The sequence below is a fragment of the Anolis sagrei genome, chromosome 3 (genome assembly GCF_037176765.1).
Source record: "Anolis sagrei isolate rAnoSag1 chromosome 3, rAnoSag1.mat, whole genome shotgun sequence".
Classification (NCBI taxonomy): domain Eukaryota; kingdom Metazoa; phylum Chordata; class Lepidosauria; order Squamata; family Dactyloidae; genus Anolis; species Anolis sagrei.
The window spans coordinates 106,049,807-106,062,981 of NC_090023.1; the positions used below are offsets into that span (position 1 = coordinate 106,049,807).

Here is a 13,175-nt window from a genome sequence, read left to right on the forward strand (position 1 = left end):
TACCATGGCTTTGACTAGACGGATCTTTGTTGCCAGTCTGATGTCTCTACTCTTCACTATTTTATTGAGACTGGACATTGCTCTCCTCCCAAGAAGTAAGCGTCTTCTGATTTCCTGGCCACAGTCTGCATCTGCAGTAATCTTTGCGCCTAGAAATACAAAGTCTGTCACGGCCTCCACGGTTTCTCCCTCTATTTTCCAGTTGTCAATCATTCTTGTTGCCATAATCTTGGTTTTTTTGACGTTTAGCTGCAACCCGGCTTTTGCGCTTTCTTCTTTCACCTTGATTAGAAGGCTCCTCAGCTCCTCCTCGCTTTCGGCCATCAGAGTGGTGTCATCTGCATATCTGAGGTTGTTAATGTTTCTTCCAGCAATTTTCACCCCAGCTTTGCATTCATCCAGCCCCGCACATCGCATGATGTGTTCTGCATACAAGTTAAAGAGGTTGGGTGAGAGTATGCAGCCTTGCCGTACGCCTTTCCCAATCTTGAACCAGTCTGTTGTTCCGTGGTCAGTTCTGACTGTTGCTACTTGGTCCTTGTACAGATTCCTCAGGAGAGAGACAAGGTGGCTTGGGATGCCCATCCCACTAAGAACTTGCCACAATTTATTATGATCCACACAGTCAAAGGCTTTAGAATAGTCAATGAAGCAGAAGTAGATGTTTTTCTGAAACTCCCTGCCTTTCTCCATTATCCAGCGGATATTGGCAATCTGGTCTCTCGTTCCTCTGCCTTTTCTAAACCCAGCTTGAACATCTGGCAACTCTTGCTCCATGTATTGCTGGAGTCTTCCTTGCAGGATCTTGAGCATTACCTTACTGGCATGAGAAATAAGGGCCACTGTACGGAAGTTTGAGCAGTCTTTCGCATTTCCCTTTTTTGGTATGGGGATATAAGTTGATTTTTTCCAGTCTGATGGCCATTCTTGTGTTTTCCATATTTGCTGGCAAATGGCATGCATCACCTTGACAGCATCATCTTTTAAGATTTTAAACAGTTCAGCTGGGATCCCATCATCTCCTGCTGCCTTGTTGTTAGCAATGCTTCTTAAGGCCCATTCCACCTCACTCCTCAGGATGTCTGGTTCTAATTCATTCACCACACCGTCAAAGCTATCCTCGATATTGTTATCCTTCCTATACAGATCTTCTGTATAGTCTCGCCACCTTCTCTTGATCTCTTCAGCTTCTGTTAGGTCCCTGCCATCTTTGTTTCTTATCATACCAATTTTTGCCTGAAATTTACCTCCAATGTTTCTAATTTTCTGGAAGGGGTCTCTTGTCCTTCCTATTCTGTTGTCTTCTTCCACTTCCATGCATTGCTTATTTAAAAATAGTTCCTTATCTCTTCTGGCTAACCTCTGGAATTGCGCATTTAACTGGGCATATCTCCCCTTTTCACTGTTTCCTTTTGCTTTCCTCCTTTCTTGGGCTACTTCCAGTGTCTCAGCAGACAACCATTCTGCCTTCTTGGTTTTCTTTTTCTTTGGGACGTACTTTGTTGCCGCCTCCTGAACAATGTCGCGGACTTCTGTCCATAGTTCTTCTGGGACTCTGTTTACTAAATCTAGTCCTTCAAATCTGTTCTTCACTTCCACTGTATATTCGCTAGGAATGTTAGTGAGATCATATCTAACTGGTCTGTGTATTTTCCCTGATCTCTTTAGTTTTATTCTAAATTGGGCAATAAGAAGTTCGTGATCTGAGCTACAGTCAGCCCCAGGTCTTGTTTTCACCGACTGGATGGATGTCCGCCACCTTTGGCTGCAAAGGATGTAGTCAATCTGATTTCGGTGTTGACCATCTGGTGAGGTCCATGTATAAAGCCGTCTTTTAGGTTGTTGGAAGAGAGTATTCGTTATACACAGCGAGTTTTCCTGGCAGAATTCTATCAGCCTGCGTCCCGCTTCATTTTGTTCTCCCAGACCATGCTTGCCTGTGATCCCAGTTGTCATTTGACTTCCCACCTTGGCATTCCAGTCTCCTGTAATGAAAATAATGTCTCTTTTTGGTGTATTATCCAGTAGGTCCTGCAGATCCTCATAGAACTGATCTACTTCTGCTTCTTCAGCAGCTGTGGTTGGGGCGTATATTTGGATCACTGTGATGTTGAAAGGCTTTCCTTGCACTCGAATTGAGATCATTCTGTCATTTTTTGGGTTGTATCCAAACACCGCTTTAGCGAATTTCTTATTAATTATGAAGGCTACTCCATTTCTTCTATGTTCCTCTTGTCCGCAGTAGTAGATCTGGTGGTCATCTGATGTGAAGTGGCCCATTCCAGTCCATTTCAGTTCGCTGACCCCCAGAATGTCTATCTTTAGTCTTGACATCTCACCAATAACAACATCCAATTTGCCCTGGCTCATAGATCTTACATTCCAGGTTCCTATGGTGTGTTGATCTTTAGAGCATCGGATTCGTCGTTCGCCTCCAGTACCGTCGGCCGCTAGCCTTCCTTTCGGCTTTGAGCTAGCTGCGTCATCACATCTGGGGCTAGTTGAACTTATCCTCTGCTCCTCCCCAGTAGCATTTTGGCCATCTTCCGACCTGGGAGTCCCATCTTCCAATGGCATACTGACATATCTCTGGTTGTACTGGTCCATTTAGTTTTCTTGGCAAGGATACTGGAGTGGTTTGCCATTGCCTTCCCCAGGGATCACGCTTGGTCTGACCTCTCTGCCACAACCGTCCCGTCTTGGGTGGCCCTTCACGGTTTCGCTCATGACATCATTGAGGTGCTCAAGCTCCAGCGCCCCGACAAGGCGGCGATCCTTTGCTGGAGAATGTTGTAGTAATGAATTTTTGATTTTTTTTTAAAGAACACCTCCAAATATAGGAAATCCATCTGCCTTTAATTTTGCCATTCTGCAGAATGGAGAAAAAACACTGAAAAAAGTTTTCTGAGGTGAGGTTTTTTCTAAGGTGTGATGATTTGAACAGTAATTTTTAACCTTGCGAATTTACATAAAAGCTCTGTGGATTGGCTATGACAAACAGCATTACATCATTTAGGACAACCTTATTATGCATATTCATCAAGAATAACTCAGATACCAAGGAATTAACATACAATTAGGTGTGAATATTTGCATGTAGTGAAGACGTTTTCTTAACTGGTTCATACCAGGCAGAAACAAAGCAATTTAAGTCTTCTCATAAGTTCTTTAATGTTTCTTTGCTCATATATCTCTCTGCTTTCTAAATTGCCTTGAGAGATGGAGAAAACAGCTTTCTTCTATCTACGCCTTTCTTTTCCAAATGGGAACCCCATGGGTCATCCATTCTCACTCTCTTTTTATCAAACAAAATGTAAAAGCACAGTGTTATCAAGGATACCCGCAGGACTCTTGTCCAATGTCACGTGTCTTTAGTAGATAAGGAGTCCAGTGTTTTTTCTCAACCTGGGCTCTTCAGGAAAACAGTTGCTTGCTTGCAAAGAAACCTTATTGATTTCAGAAGGCCTTTCTCTCAGGCAAATGTGTTCAAGACTGCAGGTTTTGAGAAAAAGAGAGCTGCCAGGGTCTTCATCCAAATTACCGATAATACTAATCCCCAAACAAGACAGAGATATGGATCAGATCAAAAATTATAGACCAATGTCATTATTAAATTGCGATTATAAAATATTTTCAGCAACTTTAGCAAATAGATTTAAGCAGATACTAACAAGGATACTACATGATGATCAAGCAGGTTTTCTGCCAGGTAGGCATCAGTATCAGAATGTAAGGATGATTTCAAATATATTAGAAGTGATAGAAAAAGATCTGAATAGAGATTTGGCACTCTTCTTTATTGATGCAGAGAAGGAAAATCAGAATTACTTCCTGACTTCCTGACGGTGAGAGGAAGAACTTACTGACTGTGAGAGCTGTTCAGCAGTGGAACTCTGCCTCGGAGTGTGGTGGAGGCTCCTTCTTTGGAGGCTTTTAACCAGAGGTTGGATAGCCACCTGTCAAGGGTGCTTTGAATGTGCTTTCCCTTCTTCTTGGCAGGGGGTCGGACTGGATGGCCCACGAGGACTCTTCCAACTCTGTGATTCTATGATTCCAATTAGAAAGTACACTGGAGAAAGGGAGTAAAGGATTAATTTGTAGACTATACAAATATATACGATGCTATAACCTAGAAAATAATAGAGTAAAATCAACAATGATTACTTGGGCTAGGGATTTAGGGAGAGTTATAGATCTAGAAACCTGGGAACTTCACTGAAAGAAAGAATAAAATTTTACAATAGCAGGGTTAATTAGGGAAAACCTAAACAAAATGTTTTACAGAAGCTATACAACACCAATCCTACTTGCAAAAATAGACAAATCTCAACAAGACAGGTGCTGGAGATGTAAAACGCAGAAAGGAACTTTATTTCATTTGTGGTGGTCATGTGAGAGTGTTCAAGTATTCTGGAATAACATACTCAAAGAAACACATGCAATGTTGAGCAATAAGGTTTAAAAAAATTCAGGGCTGTGTCTGCTGGACTTATTTAGGGCAGGTGCCAACCGGGATGATAAAGAAATATGCGAATACAGTTTTGCAGTAGCTAGAATGACAATTGATAGGAATTGGAAAGGGGGAAAAGCGCTAACCAAAAAGATAAACTGATGGGCTGTATGCAAATGGCCAAGCTATCCAACAATTTGGCAGGTAAAAACAATGAATAGTTCTTAAATAGATGGAAATATCTGAAAGGAGAGTCAAAGAAGTGAATTGTAAACAACCCCAAGAGGAATTTATAGTTAAGCACATTAGAAGGAAAAGTAAGAATTGTTATAGGCATTACAGTGACTAGGGATGGAAGGTGGCGGGTGCATGGGTGTGTGGGATAGGGGTCAACTTGGTGTAGGATGTGGGCAAGAGAATTGCCTTATATGTGGTATTGTGTATGATATGTGTACTGTGTATACTTATTATGTTTGCAAATTTTAATAAAATACCTTAAATTTTTTAAAAGATTGCAGTCTTGGAACAATATGGAGCCCATTCTTTTCATCAGGATTCCTGCTGGGGATGCCTAGGTGGATATCCTACTTTGAACAAGAAGTTCAGCAGAAGGCCCATGACCTCCTTCCCGCTCTAGGTGCTGCAATATCAAATGAGTGGATTCTCTTCCTAGCAGCCTTCTTCTCTGTCCAGCTTTCATAACCACACATAGACTTGGAAACACAATAGCATGGTCAACCCTGTCTTTGATATTCAGTAATGTATCTTTTCACTTCAGAATTATTTTTCTCTTTAAAAGATTTCAGATGCTTTTTGTGTATTTTAAGTGTGTATTTCCCACTTATGGGAGGGTTCTGCACCCCTAACTTCTGTGAATGCAGCGGGCTGATTGTATAGCCAAAGAATGGCACCCATAGAACTTTTGTGTGTGGCTATTACCTGTATGCTAAATAAATTCCTTGGCACTGTGAGAAAACTATCCCCATCTCTGGGTGAAGACAAAGATGACTGAATCCTTATTGTTTTTTTGTTGTAATGCATCAAAACCAATAAGGATTTGGTCCTCTCTATTTTAATCGTAGCACCTTATTCCTTTATTTACTTTGGCAATGAAATATTTCTGCTTCTACAAAACAAAGAACAGCATCAAAAGGAAAAGATAAAACAGCACTAGCCAATATTAGAATGTAAAAGAAATGTCAGCAATGGAAACTCCCTGATAACCATCAAATAACCTGTAATATCCAAATTGTTGAACCTGTCCTAAAACTAGCTCCAGGCCCTAAGAGAACTCCTTCCAAGTTCGGACTAAATGCTGGAAGCAGGTTCACCACTCCCTTGATTTCAGATCTCCCAGAAAAAGAAGTCCCAGTCGCATTGGGAGGTCAGCAAGGGCACCGCAGGGACTTGAACCCCATCCTGGGAGCCAAGAGCGCCAACCACCAGCACCTTTTTACTTTTTTCTGGCAATGTGACAAAGGAAAAAGCAAAACCTGAGACAACACAAGTGTGTTGTCTCAGGAAAAAGAAAACCTTTCAGAGTAAGAATGACGAAATCTGCATCCATTTCTGAGCAACAAGAAGAGGCTTAGCGGACTACCCCTCCATGATATGGACACAATGGAGAACTTCTGCCTAGCCAGGTATTATTATTGTTGTTGTTGTTGTTGTTGTTGTTGTTGTTGTTGTTATTGTTACTGTTATTATTATTTCTCAGAATTGAGACTAAAAATGGCATAGATGTAAAAAGCAGTAACATTAAAAACCCACAGAAGCTAAATATTCACATAGAATTTAAGTTATACAAGTACTATAGCAAATCAGTTTTAACACAATTAAAATAATGAATAAAAGGCTTTTTAAAATAATTCAGGTAATTCAGAATGCATAGGCTACTTATTCTAACTATTTGAGGATATGACACTTATATAGTGCTTATTAAGAAACATGTGCCTGTCTTCTGAAGAAAAATAATTAGTTATCTATAAGAATTCAAAAGTGTAGCTAATAATATTCCTTCCAAGTGAAAATTTATGGACAAAGGAGCTGACTGCTATATATAGCTTAAAAAGTGATATTTCTAAGCATGTTACCTTGAAAACTGCAGCACTGAGCAGGATTTGAAGTCAATGCTTCCTCTTTTCTGCTTAGAAGTTATAAATTTGAGACAAAAATTGCTAGATCCAGCTTCAAAAGCAATACAAAAGTGACCTGTCACAAATATTTATAAATCAGGATTTTAGGGTGCACAGCAAACAAGTCTTGTTTCTTAAATGTAAGTCATGCATTGTGTAAAACAGAGGGAGGGAATTACTTTTTTCTTGATCTGTAAAAAATAATCTCAAAATGCCCCACTCTGTTTCCAGCCCCAAACTAGGAATCCCACAGAAATAAATAGAATACATTTCAACATAGAGAAAGAGGAATGCTGTGGTACTTACTGACATGTCTGTAGCTGACTGTGAATGAATACCATGTTGTTAGAACGCAACAAGTATTTAAAACATAAAAAAGGAAATCCTCCACAATAACATTTTCGCTTTGTAGGGAAAGAGTAAAAAGGTGACCCACCTGTATCTTTGTCCATTGCAATGGCAACTTTCTTGGATTCCTTTACAGATCTGGGAAAATCAATCCCAAAATACCAATGCTTCCCCAGCCCTCCCAGTTCCCCCAAAGGAAAACCAGCAAAAATCCAGACAAATGAGACATCAACAAGTTAGAAGGAAGACATCTGAAATAACGAGAAAGGTTCCCCTACTTCAACCAAAGCCCCTAGAACGATTCACAAAAACAACAAGAGCATCTCTTATTTCTTTAAAATTAAGGCAGCGCTTCCTATTCTAACCGAACCAGCATGTTAACTGCAGAGAAGATTTTAAATTCAAACAGGACATAATTCAGGACATAATTCAAAGCTGAGAACGTTTTTTTGTTTCTTTCTTTTGATGTGGTTTTGCTTATTTTCTTTCTCATTTGCTTTTTAGAAATACTGATGGATGTCATGCAAAATAACAATAAAAATTTATAGCGGAGGTGGCTGCATGCTAATCTCTGGGGTCCCCATGAATCTTGGCACCATCAAATAAAATTTTCTAACAACAACTTTTGATTTCAGCTTAAATCTGTTGTTAAAATAATAAATATTTTAAAAGAAAGGACATAACAAAGCAAAGGGAGAACTGGACACCCCTTCTATCTCAATGGACCCAAATAGCCATGGCTGTGCCTTGTGTCAAAATAACTCACTGCGCAGATCTTCAAAGGCATGAAGAATGCTGAAGGTGGCCAAAGGAGATTCAGGTCAGCTTCACAAGTTCCTTGGTTAGCTTTGAAAATTTGAGCTATGGTTTACCTTAGCTTCCCCAGATTTCCCAATTGTTCTTCTCTTCTATTTTTTTGGTTATGTATTTAATGTTCCTCCATCTACCTGTTCCCTCAATCTCTCTCTCTCTCATCCTGCCCAAAGCTCTGGTAATGAAGGGAGTGAGAAAAACCAGTATGGAACCAGTGAGACAGCCTTACTTATCGGAATGGGCAGGATCCTTCCACCAGCCATTGCACATCACAATAGGAAAAAAATAGTTCCTGGCTGTAGTGCTCAATGCATGCAAATGTGCTCCTTGTAAATCCTTGCTCACATAATACAGGCCAAGCATTCTTTATCCAGAAATACAAAATGCTCCAAAATCCAATGATGAATTGGCCCCCAATGCTTAACCAGGGATCATCCAGATGAGCGCTTCCCAGACTTAGTCCTCCATTATCTTTAGACCTTTGCTTCCAGAATTCCTGACTTTTGGCCAAGCTGGCTGGGGCTTTAGGGAGGTGAAGTCCAAAAAAAGATGGAGGACCTAAATTGGGGAAATATTAGTCCAGACTAACATGGCCATGGCTGTGTTTACACTGCAGAATTATAGCCGTGTGACAACTTGAACTGCCATGCTATGTCATTTTGGGATGCGTAGTTTTGTGTGATATTTACCTCTGATTGAAAGCTCTGATGCCACAACAAACTACAAATCCCAGAGTTTACAAGATGGATTCATGACAGTTAAACTAGCATCAATCTGTTATAATTCTGCAGTGTGGATGGTTCCCAGCAATCCCCATACCTTTTCAGTCATGGAACCCTGTTGAAGACAACTACATTCTGTGGAACCCTAACTCATCCCTGATTTGTTTAATCAAAATATATATTCTGGTTAATTTTACGCTAATTGAAATACGTTTATCAAGTTCATATATAAACTCTAGTTTGGGAGCAAATTTTACTCTTGATGTTTTATGAATAATATCCCAAATGTCTTTTATTTTTCAGAATATTTAGTCCAGATTTTTGACTAGGACCAACTTTGTGGCACAATTACAGGGCAAATGGATCTTGTAGCACCTTTGAGATTCACTGAAAGAAAGAAGTTGGTAGTGTAAGATTTCATAGATTTTTATCTACTCTATCAGTTGCATGAAGTGAAGGAACTGACAACTGGAAACAAGAGGAGAAAGTCTAGCAGAGTATTCAGCGATGCAATTTTGTGCCTGATACTATAGCCTTCTGTAGTGTCAAAAACAAAACAAAACAAAACACTAGAGTATTTTTTTTTCAGTGCTCCAACGTGTTAGGGAGGACAGGACTGCATATTCCATATTTCTTTCACAATATTGCTGTTCCGTATTTCTGTTCCACATTTCTTTTACAATATTGTTCATTACTAGTGTCTATAATTGCATTAATATTAGTTTATTGATATGTACACTTTCAATTCTTTATTAAATAAATAGAAGTGAAAACCTAATAGGTAAAAAAATTGAACCAAACCACCCAAATACAAGTTGAACATCCTTTACAGGGACAGATATTCCAAAACCAAAAAACTTCTAGATACAACTTGTACTGTTACACACTGTTAAGGTAAAGTAAAGGTTTCCCCTTGACATTAAGTCTAGTCAAATCTGACTCTGGGGGGTGGTGCTTTTCTCCATTTCTAAGCTGAAGAGCAGGTGTGTTATTTATCTGTTTGCGTATTTACAATAATAAAACCTTAATTTATTTTATTCTGAAAAAAAGTATTCAAAACAAAACAAAACTATCACGATACAAAAAGAAGCAAAGGTTTTTATAAGATACATTACTGAAACTGCAGCTGGGGGAAATGGCATTGAATATTTGCCATTAGTATGTTGTAAACCGCTTTGAGTTCCCCCAGGGGTGAGAAAGGTGGTATACTAATAGAGTAAACAAACAAACCACATTTTGGCACCACTTTCATGACCATGGCTGAATGCTATGCAATCCTAGGAGTTGTAGTTTGGTGAGGAACCAGCACTCTTTGTCAGAGAGGGCTTAAGACCTGTACAACTATAACTCCCAGCACTCCACAGCGTTGAGCCATGGCATTTAGAGTGGTGCCAGAAGGCAGCATCCACTCTTGGGCACAGGAGAGACGCATCCTCCTGTTCGGGCTTTTCTTCCTCCCTGATGGGCGGCTTCGGGAAGGCGGTACTTCCACCTGGGACGTCACGGCGGCCACCCAATCGGCTTCCTCGGAGCCCCTGACGCGTTCCTGAAAGTTCCCTTTCCTCTCGGGTGGCCCTTCTGGGAACGGGAGACGGGTTCTATTTTTAGCCGGGGGGAGGGGAGGGGGGGAGGGAGAAACAAAGGAGGGCCACTCCACCCTAGCCTGGACCGGGCATCCGAGGTGAAGCCCCCCGCGAAGCCCTTTCGCCCTGCCAAGGAGGAGATTCACCTGGCAATACCCAAAAAACAGTGATCTTTAAAAAGTTGCATCTACACTGTAGAACTATTGCGGGTTGGAACCCCTTAGAAGCCCAATGCCTCAAAGCTGTGGGATCCTGGCAGCTGTAGTCCTACGCGCTCTTTACCGAAGAGGAGGGGCGCCCCGTAAAACTAGATCTCTCTTGGCACTGAGTCCACGTTAAGCTGCATTCCTTCTATGTTGCCGATGCGGCCTAAGCCTCGCGAGCGTTCCCTGTCCGAAGCCTGAAAAGAAGCGTTCTTTGAGCGCACAAAAACAGCCGGGAAAAGGCCTCACAACCTCTGAGGATGCTTGCCATAGATGTGGGCGAAACGTCAGGAGAGAATGCTTCTGGAATGTGGCCACACAGCCCGGAAAACTTACAGTGATTTTGAACCATGAAAGCCTTCGACAACACTAGTCGAAAAAGAGTTGCTGCCTTCCTAGAATCATAGAATCCTAGAGTTGGAAGAGACCTCATGGGCCACCCAGTCCAACCCCATTCTGCCAAGAAGCAGGAATATTGCATTCAAAGCACCCCTGGCAGAGGGCCACCCAGTCTCTGCTTAAAAGCTTCCATAGAAGGAGCCTCCACCACACTCCCTCCGGGGCAGAGAGTTCCACTGCTGAACGGCTCTCAGGAAGTTCTTCCTCATGTTCAGATGGAATAGTCTGAAACTTGGAGAGAAGAGGGGCGCCTACTCGAGATGTCCCACGTCAGGCCACCAAAGCGGGCCGGGGGCTGGTGCCACCTCAGGCCGGGAACCTCCTCGTCACACTAAGGAGGGAGGGAGTGTAGGCGTGCCCCAAGTGAAGGCCGGCCCTGTCCCTTCCTCCATTGGGGAGGAGGAGGAGGAGGAGAGGGCTGGGCCCCGCCTTTCCCTCCCACTTTCTGAGGGAAGCCGAGGAGGAGGAGGAGGAGGCTGGCGATCCTGGGCCTCCCGTCGCCGCCTTCCCCGAGCGGCAGGAAGGGAGGGAGGGAAGGAAGGAAGGAGGGCCCTGACTGCCGCCTGGGTGGAAGGGGAGGGGCCGGAGCCGTTGCCGCGGGGCTGAGGCGGAGGGAGCTGCCGTTGGGCCTTAGGCGCGCCGAGCGACGGAGAGGAGGAGGAAGGAGAAGCGAAGGGAGGCGGAGGAGGAGACCCCCCTCTCTCTCCCTCTCTCTCCCTCCGCCGACGCCGCGGAGACAAAAGAGCCAGCGAGGGAGGGCAGCCTCCTCTCCTCCCTCGGCCCCCCCTCCTGCCATTCTCCTCCTCCTTCTTCCTAGGGAGCCCACAGAGAGGACAGCCCGCGTCCCAGGTAGGAAAGAAACGCCAAGGGGAGAGGAAGGGGGCCGCCAACTTGTGGAGTTGCCGAGGGGGAAGCAAGGCACGCAGGCAGGAGGGAAAGAAGAAAGAAAGGAAGGCGCCCTCTCGTCCCGGGCCTGGCCTAGCCAGCGCGCCCGGGTGGAAGAGCCAGGCAGGCAGGCAGGCAGGAAAGAGCCGCCCTTCCCTCTCCCAACACTCCAAGCTTTGGCTTCTTTTCCCAGGGAGGAACAACCCGCCCCCCCCCTTTCTCGAAAAACCTAAATCAGGAGATCCCCCCCTTTTGTTATAGATCACCCCCACGTTTTCTTTACCGATTCTCTCCCCACTCCATTTTAACCCCCCTTTTTCCCTTCCATTTCTGGAGCGTGAGAGGGAAACTATTGTTTCAGAGGGCTGGCTGCCTCTTTCCTCCCAAGAAAGGAGTTGGGAGGGAAAGGAAGAGAAGGAAGGGAAGGAGAGGAGGGAAGGAAAGGAAGGGGGAAGGGAAAGTAAAGAAGGGAAATGAAGGAAAGAAGGAAGGCTGAAGAGGGAAATGAAGGGAAGGAAGGAAGGAGTGGAAGAATGGATGAAGGGAAAGGATGGAAGGAAGGAAAGGGAAGGAAAAAGAGGAGGGAAGGAAGGGGTTTGTTGTTGTTGCTGCTGCTTTTTTTCTTTACAGAAATGATAAAAGGGAGAGAACTGTTCCAAAGGGATCCTGGTCTCTTCCCCTAATCCTGGAAATTTCCCCAACCGAAGTGGGTGGCCAAGGGGTTTGGTCCCCTCGGGGAAGAAAGCAGGAAGGGGCCAAAGGCTTTGGTCTTTCCCCCCAGGGCCCCTTCAGCTGTGGAGATTTCCTGTTTGTGTGTACAGGGAAGGGGACTGAAGTCCGTATTTCTGGGCTCCATTGTGGAGGGAGGGGTTTTTTTGGTGGGGGAAGTGGCAAGGAGGAGGGTTTTGGGGGCGTGAGTGGGAGCCATCCGGAGGGAGGACTGGAAGGCTGTGCCCACCCACCCCATCCAACCTTGCCCCCCTTTGGGGTTTGGAGGAAAGATGGAGCAGCACTGGCACATGATCCTGGGTTATTACATGTTTTTATTTTTTTCCCCCTTGGCCAGACAGCTGCTGGATTGTATCAGGGTGGGGAAGGGAGGCATCTCAGCAGGATCCGTGTCTAAAGAGGGCCATGCTCCTCCCTTGTTGTTTTCTTACATCTGTGAAATACCATCCCTGACCTATCTTTCCTGGTGGTTGTTCTAAAGCGCTCTGTAAATGATGCGTGTTGCTATTATCTTGGGCAGAAAAGCACCTCCTGTTTTTATAATCAGATCTGATCTCTTTCTCTGGGTGAATGAGAATTATTGTGACTTAAGTTAGAAATTTTAGGGGGCAGAAAACATTAACCACTCTTCTCTTCCATGTGTTAACTTTGTGTCCAGAGTATCCCCCTGGATCTCCTTACTTCCCTGAAATCTGTGTTCTTTGTTAGTTTCTCACCTCGAACCATTTCCAATTTGATGCAGAGGTGAGCCCAGGTGTGCTCTGCAGGAAGGTGCAGCCAATCGGGACTTCTTGACCAGCCCACCTGTATGATGTACCTGCCCACTGCATCCACACCTGAAATCTTTTCTTTCTGATACAGGGTGATTGAGGGTTGTGGAACCTTCTAAGATACTGAGGGAGGCAGGG

The 13,175-nt window shown here is 43.7% G+C and overlaps 1 protein-coding gene across 3 annotated transcripts in view; it reads left to right on the forward strand.

The window, feature by feature from the left end:
• The first annotated feature begins 11,094 nt into the window (after positions 1–11,094).
• The window catches only part of NCK2 (NCK adaptor protein 2), a 95,094-nt gene continuing 93,013 nt past the window's right edge, over positions 11,095–13,175 (forward strand). For 2 of the 3 annotated variants that reach the window (XM_060769714.2, XM_060769715.2), the window contains exon 1: positions 11,095–11,502. The gene's annotated coding sequence lies outside the window, so the exon portion shown is untranslated. The remainder of the gene's footprint in view (positions 11,503–13,175) is intronic. The other variant, XM_060769713.2, reaches the window with a different exon arrangement.